The sequence below is a fragment of the Pleurodeles waltl genome, chromosome 3_2 (genome assembly GCF_031143425.1).
Source record: "Pleurodeles waltl isolate 20211129_DDA chromosome 3_2, aPleWal1.hap1.20221129, whole genome shotgun sequence".
Lineage (NCBI taxonomy): Eukaryota > Metazoa > Chordata > Amphibia > Caudata > Salamandridae > Pleurodeles > Pleurodeles waltl.
This window is the reverse complement of record NC_090441.1, coordinates 121,115,395-121,132,729: the sequence shown is the minus strand read 5'-3', so window position 1 is coordinate 121,132,729 and position 17,335 is coordinate 121,115,395. Positions and strand designations below refer to the sequence as shown.

At 45.5% G+C, this 17,335-nt stretch overlaps 1 protein-coding gene across 1 annotated transcript in view; it reads left to right on the top strand.

The window, feature by feature from the left end:
• The window catches only part of LOC138286566 (3 beta-hydroxysteroid dehydrogenase type 7-like), a 77,396-nt gene that overhangs the window by 22,024 nt on the left and 38,037 nt on the right, over positions 1–17,335 (top strand). The gene's annotated exons all lie outside the window — the stretch shown is intronic.

Sequence of the window (17,335 nt, the reverse complement as noted above, 5' to 3'; positions counted from 1 at the left end):
TTTTTTGTTGTTGTTTCTTTTTTTAGAGATGGGGAGCGACCCATCAGGCAAGGGTCGCTCCCCTGGGGGGGCAAATTGTATTTAGACCATTTCTGCCCCCCTGGGGGCAGATTGGCCAATTTTAGGTCAATCTGCCCCCAAGGGGGCAGAAACCACTAGGCACCGGGGATTTGTTTTTTGGCGCCAATGTCACGCAGGGGGAGCGACCCCGTAGGCAAGGGTCGCTCCCGGGGGGGGGTGGGGGTTGGGGGGGCAAATTTATTTTAGGCCATTTCTGCACCCCGGGGGACAGATCGGCCTATTATTAGGCCGAACTGCCCCCGGGGGGGGGGCAGAACACTCTAGGCACCAGGGCAATTTTTTTTTTGTGTTTTTTTTTTTTTGTTGTTTCTTTTTTTAGAGATGGGGAGCGACCCATCAGGCAAGGGTCGCTCCCCTGGGGGGGCAAATTGTATTTAGACCATTTCTGCCCCCCTGGGGGCAGATTGGCCAATTTTAGGTCAATCTGCCCCCAAGGGGGCAGAAACCACTAGGCACCGGGGATTTGTTTTTTGGCGCCAATGTCACGCAGGGGGAGCGACCCCGTAGGCAAGGGTCGCTCCCGGGGGGGGGGGTGGGGGTTGGGGGGACAAATTTATTTTAGGCCATTTCTGCCCCCCCGGGAGACAGATCGGCCTATTATTAGGCCGAACTGCCCCCGGGGGGGGGGCAGAACACTCTAGGCACCAGGGCAAAGTTTTTTTTTGTTGTTTCTTTTTTTAGAGATGGGGAGCGACCCATCAGGCAAGGGTCGCTCCTCTGGGGGGGCAAATTGTATTTAGACCATTTCTGCCCCCCTGGGGGCAGATTGGCCAATTTTAGGTCTAGGCACCGGGGATTTGTTTTTTGGCGCCAATGTCACGCAGGGGGAGCGACCCCGTAGGCAAGGGTCGCTCCCGGGGGGGGGGGTGGGGGTTGGGGGGTCAAATTTATTTTAGGCCATTTCTGCCCCCCCGGGGGACAGATCGGCCTATTATTAGGCCGAACTGCCCCCGGGGGGGGGGGGGCAGAACACTCTAGGCGCCAGGGCAATTTTTTTTTTGTGTTTTTTTTTTTTGTTGTTTCTTTTTTTAGAGATGGGGAGCGACCCATCAGGCAAGGGTCGCTCCCGGGGGGGGGGTGGGTGTTGGGGGGGCAAATTTATTTTAGGCCATTTCTGCCCCCCCGGGGGGCAGATCGGCCTATTATTAGGCCGATCTGCCCCCGGGGGGGGGGGCAGAAACCTCTAGGCACCAGGGGAATTTTTCTTTTTTTTCTTTGTTTTTTTTTTTTAGAGATGGGGAGCGACCCATCAGGCAAAAGTCGCTCCCCTGGGGGACAAATTGTATTTGGCTGAGTTTAGGTCAACCTGCCCCCAAGGGGGCAGAAACCACTAGGCACCGGGGATTTGTTTTTTGGTGCCAATGTCACGCAGGGGGAGTGACCCCGTAGGCAAGGGTCGCTCCCGGCGGGGGAGGGTGGGGGTTGGGGGGGGCAAATTTATTTTAGGGCATTTCTGCCCCCCCCCCCCGGGGGGCCGGCTGAGCTACAGGCCAAACACCACAGGTAGGCACCTTGCAAAAAACACCTCTGTTTTCTGTGAAAAAATATGTTGTGTCCACGTTGTGTTTTGGGCCATTTCCTTTTGTGGGCGCTAGGCCTACCCACAGAAGTGATGTACCATTTTTATCGAGAGACTTAGGGGAACGCTGGGTGGAAGGAAATTTGTGGCTCCTCTCAGATTCCAGAACTTTCTGTCACCGAAATGAGAGGAAAAAGTGTTTTTTGGGCCAAATTTTGATGTTTGCAAAGGATTCTGGGTAACATAACCTGGTCAGAGCCCCGCAAGTCACCCCATCTTGGATTCCCCTGGGTTTCTAGTTTTCAAAAATGCACTGGTTTGCTAGGTTTCCTCAGTTGTCGGCTGAGCTACAGGCCAAAATCCACAGGTAGGCACTGCTTTTTATAAAAAAATGTGATGTGTCCACGTTGTGTTTTGGGCCCTTTCCTTTCATGGGCGCTAGTCCTACCCACACAAGTGAGGTATCATTTTTATCGGGAGACTTGGGGGAACGCTGGGTAGAAGGAAATTTGTGGCTCCTCTCAGATTCCAGAACTTTCTGCCACAGAAATGTGAGTAACATGTGTATTTTTAGCCAAATTTTGAGGTTTGCAAAGGATTCTGGGTAACAGAACCTGGTCCGAGCCCCGCAAGTCACCCCTCCTTGGATTCCCCTAGGTCTCTAGTTTTCAGAAATGCACAGGTTTGGTAGGTTTCCCTAGGTGCCGGCTGAGCTAGAGGCCAAAATCTACAGGTAGGCACTTCGCAAAAAACACCTCTGTTTTTCTCCAAAATTTAGGATGTGTCCACGTTGCGCTTTGGGGTGTTTCCTGTCGCCGGCGCTAGGCCTACCCACGCAAGTGAGGTATCATTTTTATCGGGAGACTTGGGGGAACGCTGGGTGGAAGGAAATTTGTAGCTCCTCTCAGATTCCAGAACTTTCTGCCACAGAAATGTGAGGGACATGTGTTTTTTAGCCAAATTTTGAGGTTTGCAAAGGATTCTGGGTAACAGAACCTGGTCCGAGCCACACAAGTCACCCCTCCTTGGATTCCCCTAGGTCTCTAGTTTTCAGAAATGTACAGGTTTGGTAGGTTTCCCTAGGTGGCGGCTGAGCTAGAGGCCAAAATCTCCAGGTAGTCACTTTGCTAAAAACAGCTCTGTTTTCTGTGATGTGTCCACGTTGTGTTTTGGGGCATATCCTGTCGCGGGCGCTAGGCCTACCCACACAAGTGAGGTATCATTTTTATCGGGAGACGTGGGGGAACGCTGGGTGGAAGGAAATTTGTGGCTCCTCTCAGATTCCAGAACTTTCTGCCACAGAAATGTGAGGAACATGTGTTTTTTTAGCCAAATTTTGAGGTTTGCAAAGGATTCTGGGTAACAGAACCTGGTCCGAGCCACACAAGTCACCCCTCCTTGGATTCCCCTAGGTCTCTAGTTTTCAGAAATGCACAGGTTTGGTAGGTTTCCCTAGGTGCCGGCTGAGCTAGAGGCCAAAATCTACAGGTAGTCACTTTGCTAAAAACAGCTCTGTTTTCTGTGATATGTCCACGTTGTGTTTTGGGGCATATCCTGTCGCGGGCGCTAGGCCTACCCACATAAGTGAGGTATCATTTTTATCGGGAGACGTGGGGGAACGCTGGGTGGAAGGAAATTTGTGGCTCCTCTCAGATTCCAGAACTTTCTGCCACAGAAATGTGAGGAACATGTGTTTTTTAGCCAAATTTTGAGGTTTGCAAAGGATTCTGGGTAACAGAACCTGGTCCGAGCCCCGCAAGTCACCCCTCCTTGGATTCCCCTAGGTCTCTAGTTTTCAGAAATGCACAGGTTTGGTAGGTTTCCCTAGGTGGCGGCTGAGCTAGAGGCCAAAATCTACAGGTAGTTACTTTGCTAAAAACAGCTCTGTTTTCTGTGATATGTCCACGTTGTGTTTTGGGGCATATCCTGTCGCGGGCGCTAGGCCTACCCACACAAGTGAGGTATCATTTTTATCGGGAGACGTGGGGGAACGCTGGGTGGAAGGAAATTTGTGGCTCCTCTCAGATTCCAGAACTTTCTGCCACAGAAATGTGAGGAACATGTGTTTTTTTAGCCAAATTTTGAGGTTTGCAAAGGATTCTGGGTAACAGAGCCTGGTCCGAGCCACACAAGTCACCCCTCCTTGGATTCCCCTAGGTCTCTAGTTTTCAGAAATGCACAGGTTTGGTAGGTTTCCCTAGGTGGCGGCTGAGCTAGAGGCCAAAATCTACAGGTAGTCACTTTGCTAAAAACAGCTCTGTTTTCTGTGATGTGTCCACGTTGTGTTTTGGGGCATATCCTGTCGCGGGTGCTAGGCCTACCCACACAAGTGAGGTATCATTTTTATCGGGAGACGTAGGGGAACGCTGGGTGGAAGGAAATTTGTGGCTCCTCTCAGATTCCAGAACTTTCTGCCACAGAAATGTGAGGAACATGTGTTTTTTTAGCCAAATTTTGAGGTTCGCAAAGGGTTCTGGGTAACAGAACCTTGTCCGAGCCACACAAGTCACCCCTCCTTGGATTCCCCTAGGTCTCTAGTTTTCAGAAATGCACAGGTTTGGTAGGTTTCCCTAGGTGGCGGCTGAGCTAGAGGCCAAAATCTACAGGTAGTCACTTTGCTAAAAACAGCTCTGTTTTCTGTGATGTGTCCACGTTGTGTTTTGGGGCATATCCTGTCGCGGGTGCTAGGCCTACCCACACAAGTGAGGTACCATTTTTATCGGGAGACTTGGGGGAACATAGATTAGCAAAACAAGAACTATTGCCCCTTGTCTTTCTCTACATTTTTTCCTTCCAAATATAGGAGTGTGTGTAAAAAAGACATCTATTTGAGAAATTCCCTGTAATTCACGTGCTACTATGGTCACCCCGGAATTCAGAGATGTGCAAATAACCACTGCTCCTCAACACCTTATCTTGTGCCCTTTTTGGAAATGCAAAGGTTTTCATGATAGCAATTTTTTACTCCTTATATTTCAGCAAATGAATTGCTGTATACCCGGTATAGAATGAAAACGCACTGCAGGGTGCAGCTCATTTATTGGCTCTGGGTTCCTCGGGTTCTTGATGAACCTACAAACCCTATATATCCCCGCAACCAGAGGGGTCCAGCAGACGTAACGGTATATTGCTTTCGATAATCTGACATTGCAGGGAAAAGTTACAGAGTAAAATGTAGAGAAAAATTGATGGTTTTTTCACCTCAATTTCAATAGTTTTCTTTTTCAGCTGTTATTTTCTGTAGGAAACCCTTGTAGGATCTACACAATTGACCCCTTGCTGAATTCAGAATTTTGTCTACTTTTCAGAAATGTTTAGGTTTCTGGGATCCAGCATTGGTTTCATGACCATTCCTGTCACTGACTGGAAGGAGGCTGAAAGCACAAAAAATTGCACAAATGGGGTATGCCCCAGTAAAATGCCAAAATTGTGTTGAAAAATTGGGTTTTCTGATTCAAGTCTGCCTGTTCCTGAAAGCTGGGAAGCTGCTGAGTTTAGCACCGCAAACCGTTTGTTGATGCCATTTTCAGGGGAAAAACCACAAGCCTTCTTCTGCAGCCACTTTTTCCAATTTTTTTGAAAAAAACGAAATTTTCACTGTATTTTGGCCAATTTCTTGGCCTCCTTCAAGGGAACCCACAAAGTCTGGGTACCTCTAGAATCCCTAGGATGTTGGAAAAAAAGGACGCAAATTTGGCTTGGTTAGCTTATGTGGACAAAAAGTTATGAGGGCCTAAGCGCGAACTGCCCCAAATAGGCAAAAAAAGGCCCGGCACAGGAGGGGGAAAAGGCCTGGCAGCGAAGGGGTTAAATAAGCAACCATTGGCAAAGCCAATAGAGGTGGCAAGTGTGACATGGCAAGCAGCAAAAGGTGAAAGGGGTGTGGGAGAAATTATAGTGAGTGTCACAGGGCAAGCATAAATGTTGGGGGGTGATGGGTGAAGGAACAAGAATGGTCTAAGCAACAGTGGGCAAGCAACAATGTGGATGGAGGGAGGAGGCATGGGGCAAGCAAAAACAATAGGCAGGCAACAACATGGAAGGGTGAGTGGGAAGCAACAATGACAGAGCAGGCAATGGCAGGGAAACAACAACGTGGGAGGGTTGCAAATAACAGGCAAGCAATGATGCAGGGGGGTAATGGTGGAACAAACAACAATGACGAAGATGGGGGGAAGAAGAAAAAAAAGTTCCTCAATGGCAGTGCAAGCAGTGGAATGACACTAATCAAAAGAAGCAATCAGTAATTGGTCCATGCTCCACGGAAAGGAGAAACAAACAAAGCAAAAGTGACAGTTGCAAGCGCTGACCAATCAGGAGCCAGCAAATAGGAGCGACAATGAAGCCAACAAATGGTAAGCAATGACCTGGCTCCAAGCTCCTTTTTATTTAACAGAATGCACATGCCCTGTCTCAGGCGAGAAGTAATAAAAATAAGTCACTGTGACACATCAGAGACCTCAAAGCAGAGGTATTTGTGGTCCCCTCATTATCAGCAGTGGCAGTAGAGGGTGTGCTACCGCCTTTCCATGCTCTTGTCTGTGTACCTGCATATTTCACATTATATATGCCGCTTTTATTGTAAGGCAGTGCCGTGATATGCCTGGCTCTGCCCCCTCCCAAGCCTTCACCAGCCCTCTGTGCTTTCCATGATGCCCTTTGCCTCCCTTGCCCAGTGTTCAGTTTTTATGCCCCTCTGTATTTCCCAGCCTGTGTTTTTCTGTGCCTCTCTGCCCACCATACCCCCCTACCTCCCTCTGCACTCTTGCACCTCCACCTCTCTGCCAGGTTTGCGTCTGCGTCTCCCTGATTTCTTATTGCCATGTGTTTCCGTGACCCCTCCACCACCACCACCGCCACCACCTCCAGCTCACTTTCGCCCTGATTTCTTATTACCAGGTGTTTCCGTGACCCCTCCACCACCACCACCACCTCCGGCTCACCTTTGCCCCGCCCGCTTGTCCATGTTGTACTGTATTGGATATGTGTGTATGAGGCAAATCTGCACTTTCTCTGCTCACAGAATCTGCACTAACTCAGTGAAGAAAGTCAATCGAATGGCATTGACGGTTCTTGTTTATAAACGTGTTGGGGTTTTATGGAAGGTATTTGTGCATCCAGGCCTTAGAACTAGTAACCCACCCGCTGTCAGTATGCACATTCCTGACGGTAGAGGGAAACGCCATACATTCCCCCCACCTTCCTTGCTTCAGAGACAGAATAGAGAGGCAGCCTTTCCAGACGTCTATAATTGTTGAGGTCATTTTGTGATGGAGAAGAAACTAATTCATAAACAGACACAGCACAGCCGCCATGAGCTTGGCCTAGATAGGCAAACTTATCACTCACATGTACCTGAATAGAGGTGGTGATTAAACGTGCCTATCCACGGGTAAGAGGCTCATAGCTCAGTGTCAATCCTTGTTGAAGCATCAAGGTTCTCTCCAAGCACTCTCCTTCATAACTCTCCACCTACTCACAGTAGATCCCAGCCAGTTTTAAATCCTATCCCGCCACCTACTCACAGTAGATCCCAGACAGTTATAAATCCTACCCCTCCACCTACTCACAGTAGATCCCAGCCAGTTTTAAATCCTAACTCTCCATCTACTCACAGTAGATCCCAGCCAGTTTTAAATCCGTAGATCTCAGCCAGTTTTAAATCCTTCCCCTCCACCTACTCACAGTAGATCCCAGCCAGTTTTAAATCCTAACTCTCCATCTACTCAAAGTAGATCCCAGCCAGTTTTAAATCCTAACTCTCCATCTACTCACAGTAGATCCCAGCCAGTTTTAAATAAGTTATTACAAGCGATGTCCAATGCCTCAGCGGCCGCAGCAGCCTTCGCTCTGCATGAAGGAAGTTGGTGCCGGGGAGCCCAAGCACTGTCTGTGTGCAGCAGCAGCAGTTTGTAAAATAAACTTTTTACTTTACAGAAACTGTACTTGGGACTCCGTTCCAACTTCCCTCTTCTCCGAACGGAGACTTTCTTAGGCAGCCCAGAGGAGGGAGATGCGCCTGTACTGCTAGGCAAGTAAAGTAATTTATTTCACTGCGAGGAACTGGTTTGTTTGTTCCTCTATCTTTTCCCCCCTAAAAAACACAGTTTTTTTCTTGATGGGCAAAAACTGCTGATTCCTGTAGGGTGGCTGAACATAGCTGTCAATATGCCCCAAATCCTGTGTGAAATCTACAGCAAGTCCTGTTTTTCAGGGCCAGCGCAAAGCGCTCCGTCCCTCTTCTAATCTCTCTTTAGGGGGATTTTAACCACGCCCATGTTACGTCCGTCACTTTCATTGGTTCGTGGGCTTGCCTTTAAAAATCTGCTTGTTTTCATTCGTGAAAGGCATGCATACGTCATGCCTCTTCCGGTGCTTAGCCCTCCCCGAGAGCACCAATAAACAACTGGAATGTTTGCCATATGGTTTCTGCACTACTTTTTCTCTTTATTTTGCAGTGCGATCGCACTTGTTTTTTTTTTTTTCATTTGAGGTGGCAAGAAAAGTCTGGTTAGGAGTTTACAACGCTAATAGCTCTAAGTCAACGTATTGCGAGACCCGTTGCATTGCAAATGCTTGTTTCTTTTAGCCTGAAGCAGTATCGATTGCATTCTGGGACATGTAGTTTTGATCTAAACATTGAAAATCCTAGGATCCAAAGTGCTCTTGGCTATAGAGGCAGGGCTGGTGCCACAAATGACATGACATGGTGCTACTTGTCAGGTTACAAAAGACCCGCATGTTATAGGGATTAAAAAAAACACCTTTACTTTATGTGATAAAGGAAATTGCAAGTCAACTCAGAGGTCTGTGACCAATAAAGGCATTCCCCTGGGGGCCTCGTTCCTCCGTATGGCCACATAATTCCTCTGTGAAATGGAGTATCCTTATATTATACACAAGGGGGCACTTTATTGAGATGTTGTAGTTTTCTAAATTACTATTCGTTTTTCTATCATTATTAGAACATTGGAGTGTTGAGAGCTCTATGGAAGACAAAGGGGTGGGTCAGGGCCAGTAAGGCTGCTGCAGAACTTGTGCTGCAACATTCCACTGCTTGTCTGACTGTTCATCCCTTTTTAATTTAGAAAAGTCTACCCTTAATGGTGGAAGATTCTAGTGGTGTAATAGTCCTTCTGCCTCTGGCAGTAATGGTTGCCAGAGGCTTTTACCCTTGTTAAATAAACCTTCTGTGCCTTGGGCCTATAACACAGGTTTACAGCCTTCAACATAAGGTTTAGCCCTTGACAGTGGCCTATAATGCTTCAGTATTATCATTACTATCATTGCTATTACTGCCATTACTGTTAATAGTAGCCCTTATAGGACATCTGCCTTTTATGCGTGGTCACTCCCAGAGTTCTCACCTTTTTCAGGACCCTATTTTTGGTGGCTTTAGAACTCTGTGCACTTTACCTCTGATTACCAGGATTAAATGTGCCTGTGCTGCCTTTTTAAACATGTTTATGTTGGGTTATTCCTGATTGACACATTTACCATGCCTCTAAGTCCCTATTATATGGTGGAGAAAATGCATGAACGGCCTGGTAGTGCCACATGTGGACTACAGCACCTTGTGTGGTTTCCACTACAGTGGCAGTGCAAACATGGCTAACTACCCACCCTGTGTAGCGTGTCTGGGCGTAAAACCTGTAGTGTGATAGGTCAAAATAACCCATTTTGACAGATAAAGATCTCACTTTTAAGTATAATCACCACTGTGTAGGCCTTGTAGCCCACCAGGCAGGGTGTATGGTAATTACAAATGTAACATGTAAATAATTACTATGTAAAAACATTATCCATTGCCCTAAAATAAGCCTGTCTGCACAATGCTGTAGTACTGGGGGGTTGAGCTCAAGTTAATTTAGTGACCCTGAGTTGTGAATATTCCTTGTGGTGGGCAGTCACCCACTGCGAATAACCCATTTTTTTACAGTGCTGCTCTTTTTGTATTGGTGTAATTAATAGCAGTATTTGTGTCAAAACATTTTCAAACGTGCAATTTTAGGTGACATAACAGTTGAATGATCTATGTTTCACTTTAAACAATTTTAATATACGAATTAGAAGATTATTATTGGATTAGGATTGTGCCACATTTCCATGCAAGATACCATTTTATTAAAATGACTACAGTTTCTGGTGTTCTGCTCAACCTCCTCACATTTTCGGCAGAGCACAGAGTGCTGATGTAGAAGATAACTGTCCTTAAAAAATACATTGTGAATGAAACTTTAGACAGTGTTCTCTCTGTATCATTTTGAAGGACTTCCACTGGAAGATCCGATGTAGACCTGTAGATGAACATTTTGAAAGAATATTTGTCTGAGAAATGCTTCATATCGAATTCTACATCTCTGGAGTGCAGTTGCTGAGGAGGAAACCAGAAAATTTCCCTTACCTTAAGTAATGGGTTAGTGCTAAGGGTTATTAGTTCTTACAAATGTGTCTCTGATTTGGCCAGTGTGAGCCAAACTTGATCATGTCATGCTGAACCTGCAATTTTGTCTAATTGTTTATGCCTAAAATACGTTATAAAATCCTCAGATTTTGAAGGTTTGGGGATGACTTTTTATTTTCCTCTAGAAACTCAGCCTCATTTACTTGAGATGTTTTTTCCTCCCTAAGGAAGTACCTTTTATGAGTTTGACTCTTAACCCCTTCCTGCTAGGTCTTTCCCCCTTGTGCTAAGCCTTTTTTTGGCTATTTGGTATAGTTTGCACTTAGGCCTTCTAAACTTTTTGTCTATATAAGGTATCCACGCCAAATTTGCGTCCTTTTTTCCAAAAACCCTAGGGATTCTAAAGGTACCCAGGGTTTGTGGATTCCCCTGGTGGGTACTGAAAAATTAGCCAAAATTCAGCTAAATGTTGTTTTTGGGGGGAAAATGGGACAAAAGTGCTGTAGAAGAAAGCATCTGTTTTTTCCCTGCAGATGGCATCAATGAAGGGTTTGCGGTTCTAAAATCACCATCTTCCCAGCTTTCAGGAACAGGCAGACTTGAGTCAGAAAACAAATTTGTCAACACAGTTTTGGCATTTTACTGGGGCATTGCCCATATTTCCTATTTTTATATGCTTATAACCTCCTTCCATTTAGTGGTAGAAATGGGTGTAAACCAATGGTGGATCCCAGAAAACTATTCATTTCTGAAAAGTCAACAAAAGTCTGAATTTAGCAAGGGGTCATTTGTGTAGATCCTTCAAGCCTTTCTTATAGAAAGTAACAGTTGAAATGACAAAATATTAAAACTGAGTTGAAAAAAACAGCCATTTTTCTCTACGTTTTCATCTGTAACTTCTTCTAACTATGGCAGATTTTCAAAAACAATATACCTTTACGTGTGTTGGTCCCTTCTGGTAATGCCTGCATGAAAGTATGATAAAATTAAGCCCTGGTGTATAAAGAGATTAGAGTTTCATAACTACTATGTAATCAAGAGTCTTGCACTCCGTACCTATAAAGGCCATGCAAAGGGAGTTTAGACATACTATTATCAATATTGTACAGATGGAACATTGTGCCTCTAATAGATATGAGTAATTATATTCCATGCTTAAAACTTTAAATGCAGGGCTAGAATCATTGTACTAAAAAAAATCACTTCTTCTATTTAATCTTTATGTACCACCAGGTAAGGGAAATTTCTTGCTGTTTGTCAGATAGTTAGATTTTAGTGAACGTACAACTGAATATGACTCCAGTTCTCAGTTTTTATTAGTGGGAGACTTTAATACAAAAAAATCTAATACTCTCCGGAGAACCTTTAGAAATAAAGGGATTCAGGATGCCTGGGAGTTCCCAGAATCATTATTCCCAAATAACTTCTCAGCTGAATAGTAGGGGTAGGCAATTGCTGGAATTCCTGAAAATAATAAGGGGGATAGAAATCAATATATATCTTTACTGAGCAGGACTGATCAAAACTATAGTGATCATACAATTTTGAAAGTTTCCATCAAGCTCCTATTCCAATGCAAATCGGATTGGTTGCAGGAATTCGGTAATGGCCAGGTTGATGTAGCTCCTAAGCAAGGACGTCTGTATTAGGACTCTAGAAATACACATTTGTTTAATGAAAGAAAATCAGGAGGTTTTGGGTTAGATTATGATAAGGAGTTTAATATATTTGCAGGGTTTGAGAAATTCATCGCTAGGGCCACAAAGGATATGCTGAGTCTAAAAAAAACACAAAAAAGAAAACTGTGGTAGTAAAGACGCCATAGATACAAAGCTTTCCAAAGAAATTAACAAATTAACAAGAAAAGAGTTTTTGTATCAAATTCGGACTTTAAGGAAAGTAAGGAAAATATATTGTCTCCATCATAAAGGGAAACTACATAATCAAAACTGGATTGACTTGCATGAAGATGCAACTAAGAGAAATCCTAGAAAATACTAGAGGCTAGTGGCCTTTAAATCCAGGTCTAAAAGGAATATTTTAGATACTTCTATTCCTCAAAAGACATGGTCTGAATACATTGTTGAATTATATGATGCAAATGGCCAAGTTCAGTTTCAATCTCCTGATCATTATCTAACACTAACACAGGGTTCTAAGGATGTTTCATCCCGACAGTCATCTAGATGGTTGAATATATGAAAAGTGCCTTGAAAGCTTATCCAGAATTGTGGGGAACAGTTTTAGCCCCATTTTATAATTACTGGTATAATACAGAATGCATTCCCAACTTATGAAAATAAAGTCATATGATTCCGCTGCTGAAAAAAGGAGACAAATTAAGTCCAAGCAATTACACGCAAATCACTCTTCTCTATTCAACTGGCAATATATTTGCAAAAAGTATCTTAGATCATTTGCAAGACTGGGCCTATGGAAATTGAATAATTCCTTTAGAACAATTGGATTTTAGAACTAAATGCACTGTACTTGCAACATTGCTGTTGTTCAAACATTAATATATAAATATGTATATTTAAAATCTCAGATACTTTATACTGCTCTATCGACATTCCTATGGCTTTTGACAGGGTTGACAGACCAATTTTAGGCAAAAATAATGCCACTCAGGTTTTTCGTCGAATCTTCTATAAGTCATAATTGCACCTCATACTTCTACATAGTGCAAAGGTTTGATGAGTGGGTATGAAGGGTTAGCCCATGAGATAAAAATAGGCTATGAATTGAAATAGGGATGTATATTGGCAAAACTCTTAATATCACTGTTTCTGCATGATTCCCCTTGCAATTTACACAGCTCAGAAACTTTCCTCCCAGATTGGGAACTAAGGGACATATTTATCATGCAGCTGTGTCTTCCTTGCACCATGCAATGGAGCTCCAGGGTGATGACACTACTAAGTAAGATTAACAAGCAAAGCAAGGTCACCTTGTATGGCCCTGAGTGGTTTGATAAATCTAGAGTAACGCAGTGCAGCGCTAATCGCTGCATTGCCTTACTCTGTCCCAGGACACCGTTCCATGTGTATAGTGTGAGTGTTCCAACACATCCACCTATGGATTTTGGCGCATTCCCAAATTTAACATTACTGGCAGACCTGGGAATGTATCAAAATGCTATGCCTCCCCAGATCAGGTGTAACAAGGAGAAATATTTTTATTTCTCCCTGTTTTTCCTCTTTCTATGTGTGTTGCGTTCTGCAGCATACAGAGAAAGAGGAAAATGCCTCAGAGGATTGTTTTTGTGTGTGTGTAGGAGGCTGGCCCTGTATGTAGTTTGCAAAGCTAGTTAGTCACTCTGTGCAGGGGGCATAAGCAACCACACGGTTTACAGAAGTAAAAACTGCACCACCTAATGCTCTAATTTTTATGGTAGCTTGGTTGAGCAGTTAGGCTAATCTTGGACAAGTGCAAAGCATTTGTTGTGCTCACAGTATCAATAAATCGAGGCACACACTCAAAGGAATAACTCAAGACCAATTAACAAAAATACTTCAGATTTTTTTTTAAATCATCAAAATTGGGTAAGTGCTTTTTAAGTTAGGAATTTTTAAAGTTTTAATAAAGTTAGCCTTTCTGTGCGTAATTAAACACCATAGGAATCAATCGAAGAATACTTTGAAAATTCCCAGTAAATCAGGCAATACTTTTACCAATGTCTCCTTTTGCAGGTAGGTCGAGGTATTCGTTGGGTACCTTACACCAGCTGGAGAAGTTCAGGTGACTACTGGCTCAGATGGGAGCAGCTGCAGAAAGTCAATGGAGCTGGTGAAAGGCCACTGTGGGGGACCACTTGGAAAAGCACTGCACAGGTGGACTTAAAGGTAAGTCCGGTGGGTCCCCTTGGAGTTTGCAAGGGGTGGGAGACCCTTAGGGCACAACTGGATCTTTGGGACAGGGCACAGGGTGGCCGGGTGCAGAGCGAATCGGTGAGCCAGTAGCTGTGGGCCAAGGAGCCCTTGGAAGCAGGAGGTAGGTTAATTTGAGGGTCGCTTGCAGGTCAGCAGGGGCACTGTGGTGGGAGGTCAAGGTGGTTCCTGAAGTCCCTCAATGGGGTTTTCCTCCTGGTTGTTTTCCAGTCCAGAATGGACTGTCCTTCTGGGTTTCCGGTGTGAGGTGACCAATACCTGGGGCTATTGTACCTTCTGGCCACTGGAGGTCGCAGTGCCACCAAACTTGGCACACTGGTAGGCTTTGTCCTCATGGTCTATTTGGTGAAGTTTGGTCTGGCTGCAGTGTCCGGTTCCTGGGTCAGCAGCTGGTCAGTGAAGTGGCTTTCATTGGATCTGTAGTTCCTTGGGGTTGCAGAGTGATGCCTTCACTCTGGAGGGAGATCTTTGGTGATTTTCAAAGAGGGGAGGTCCTCTGGGGATTTTCAGAGTCTGTCCAATATCCAAGCACCTCCTCAGTGGCAATTGTTGAGTCCTGGGTGAAGCAGGCAGAGTTTGGTGTCTTTTCTTTATGCAGCAGGACTTCAGTTCTCGAGCCTTGGGTCTTATTTGTTGTTGGTCTTCTTTTGTCCATGGAATCTTATTTCTTTGTCTGGGATGCCCACTAAATACTGTATTTAGTGGGCATTTTAGGGGGGGAACCTAGTAGTGACCAATGGGTCATCTACCTTAGGGTGGCTACACCCACTAAGTGATCACTTCCTGTGCGCAGAGGTCACTTCCTTACACCTGATTGGCTATTTTTCTTCCATGCAAGATGAAGGAAAATGAAATGGAGAAGTCACTTCTCATGCAACACCTTAGGGGTGGTGCAAGCCAGCACTTACCACTCCTCCTGTCCTTTGTCTAGTTTCCCATCTTTGCTCCCGCCAGAAGTGGGGGTTTGCAATGAGGATGGCCATCTACTGCTAGCAGCAGGCCTGGGGGTTGGGTTTCAAGGGCGGTAAGCCCTTTAAAGCTCGCTAGCAGATCAGTGCACATTCCTGAGGGAGGGGTGTTAGCACCTCCACCGAGGAAGGGCTTTGTTCTGAATCCCAGAAAGCAGAATTTCTCACCCCAAGGATTCAGACTCTTGTCTGGGGTGGCAGGCTGGTTGGGAATGGCCAGCAACCATGCCAGGGGGCACCTCTAAGGTGACCCCTGTGTACATTTTGCAATAAATCCAATGCTGGTACCAGCTGAATTTATCATTCTGAGTTGTTTGATACCAAACAACCCAGGGTTCAGAGTGGCCATCATGTAGCTGTGAAACTCAGATTGACCAGTGTCCAGTACATGCACTTAAAATGGCTGATATCTTCATTTACCATGTCCCAGGTTTGACAAGGACACAGTGGGGGCATATTGCCCATGCAGCTATGTCCTCACATACAGTGTAGTGCACCCTGCCTTAGGACTAGACGGCCTGCCAGAAGGGTGTCTTACCTCTATTGCATGCAGTTGGTAGTGGACAGGGCACACAGGCAGTGAGCCATGTCGAGTTTATCTTTTGGGGTTGCATTGGTGCACTCAGCCTGCAATATCAGTGCTGGGTGCATCTGAATACATGGCCTTAGGGGGTGGCACAATCAGTGCTGCTTCCCTTAGGGGCCTTACCCTTAGTACCTCAGGCCCTGGGTACCTACGTACCATTTACCAGGGACTTATAGTGGCAGCTAAAGGTGTTTCCTATTGTGCCAATGCATCACAACAGTTTTGGGGAAAGAGATCTGACCCAGGAAACCTTTTAGGCTACATCATTTACCAGGCACAAAGTGGGGGCTAAGCATGTGCAAAGAGGCCTTTTCTCACACAGCGCAGGTAAAAGACAGAAATGTGCTGTAAAATTTAAAATAAGGGGCAGTCCAGCCATTTCCCTATCATGCAGCGCAGCACAATAAAGTGACTTGCTGCATTGCGTGATTTTTTTATAGATGTGTTCTTAGGTCCCTCCACCATTTGATGCATGTTGATGGCATGGCTTTAGTTGATTTGACTCACGTAGGGCTGCATCTTAAAATCAATATCACCAAAACTAAGATATTAGCTTTTAAGGGAAGAAAACAATGTAAACCTTATTGTTGGGCTTCAGGTAGCGAAATATTGGAGGAAGTTAATTTTTACACCTTGGCAAACGTTTTTTTCTCACAACCTTGGCAGCAAGCAGCACATTATCCAGAATGGTAGTAATAAGCACATGCAGTCCTATTAAATATATTTTATAAATCTATGAGTAGAGGACTTTTTTTCCACCTATAACAAATCTATAAAGTAAAAATTCCAGCCACCTTAGGCTTTACCCTGAACACATACCTATACTACAATGGTCAACTCTTAACTTCTATGAGTAGTGTAAGGAAAATGTGTTCAGTTAGTACTGCAATTCCTATATGCTAAAAACCAGATCTTACCAGTACATTTGTTATGGCACTTGACAAATTAATAAGATGGACATATAGGTCCTCATTTCGACATCAGTGGTAAAAACCGCCTATTGCCGCGGCGACAGTTGCCAAAAGACCATCGCCGCGGCTACCAGCCGTCCGCCATATTATGACCACAGCCGGATTTCCACCCCAAGAAGGGCGGAAATCCAGCTGTGGCCATACTGGCGGATGGCGGTAAGTTGGCGCTGCTACCACCAGCAGCGCCACGCCAGTAGACCGCCGCCAGCCGTATTATGACAAATAATATGGCCTGGTGATGTTCTGCTGGCGGGCGCTACTGACGGTAGCTGCGCCCCGTCTCCTGCCGGAAGACCCCCTGGATCCAGGAAAGTTAGGTCTCTGACAGGGGAGGGGGGGTTGTTATGTGTGTGGTGGTGTGTGCATGTATGTGTGAGTGTGTGCGTGAATGCGGGTGTGTGTTTAGGGTTGACTGCATGCGTGACTGTATTGAAGTGTGAGTGCGTGACTGTAAGGAATTCGAAATGCGTGTCTGCGTGTATGTTTTGAAGTGTGTGCGGATGTGTGTGTGAATGGATGAATACATGCGTGTATGTATGTGTGAATGAGTGTGGGGTGCGTGTGTGAAGGCGGCATGGATGTCGGGGGTGGGAGGGTGTTTGGAGAGGTGGGGTGTTGGGGGACACCTATCAGTGACAGGGAAGGAGTTCCCTGTCACTGATAGGGCCTACCGTCATGGTTTTCGTGGCCTTACGAACGCCACAAAAACCATGGTGGTAGGCGGGGTCATAAACCTGCACACGGCACAATGGCGGCCGCCGGGCTGGAGATGGTTATCTCCAGCCCGGCGGCTGCTACCGCTATGGCGGTCGGAGGGGTAGATTGGCGGGTTGGCTCCAGCCAACCCGCCAATGTCATAATGTGGTGGTAAGTACTGCCAGCCTGTTGGCAGTACTACCGCCACATTAACGCCGAC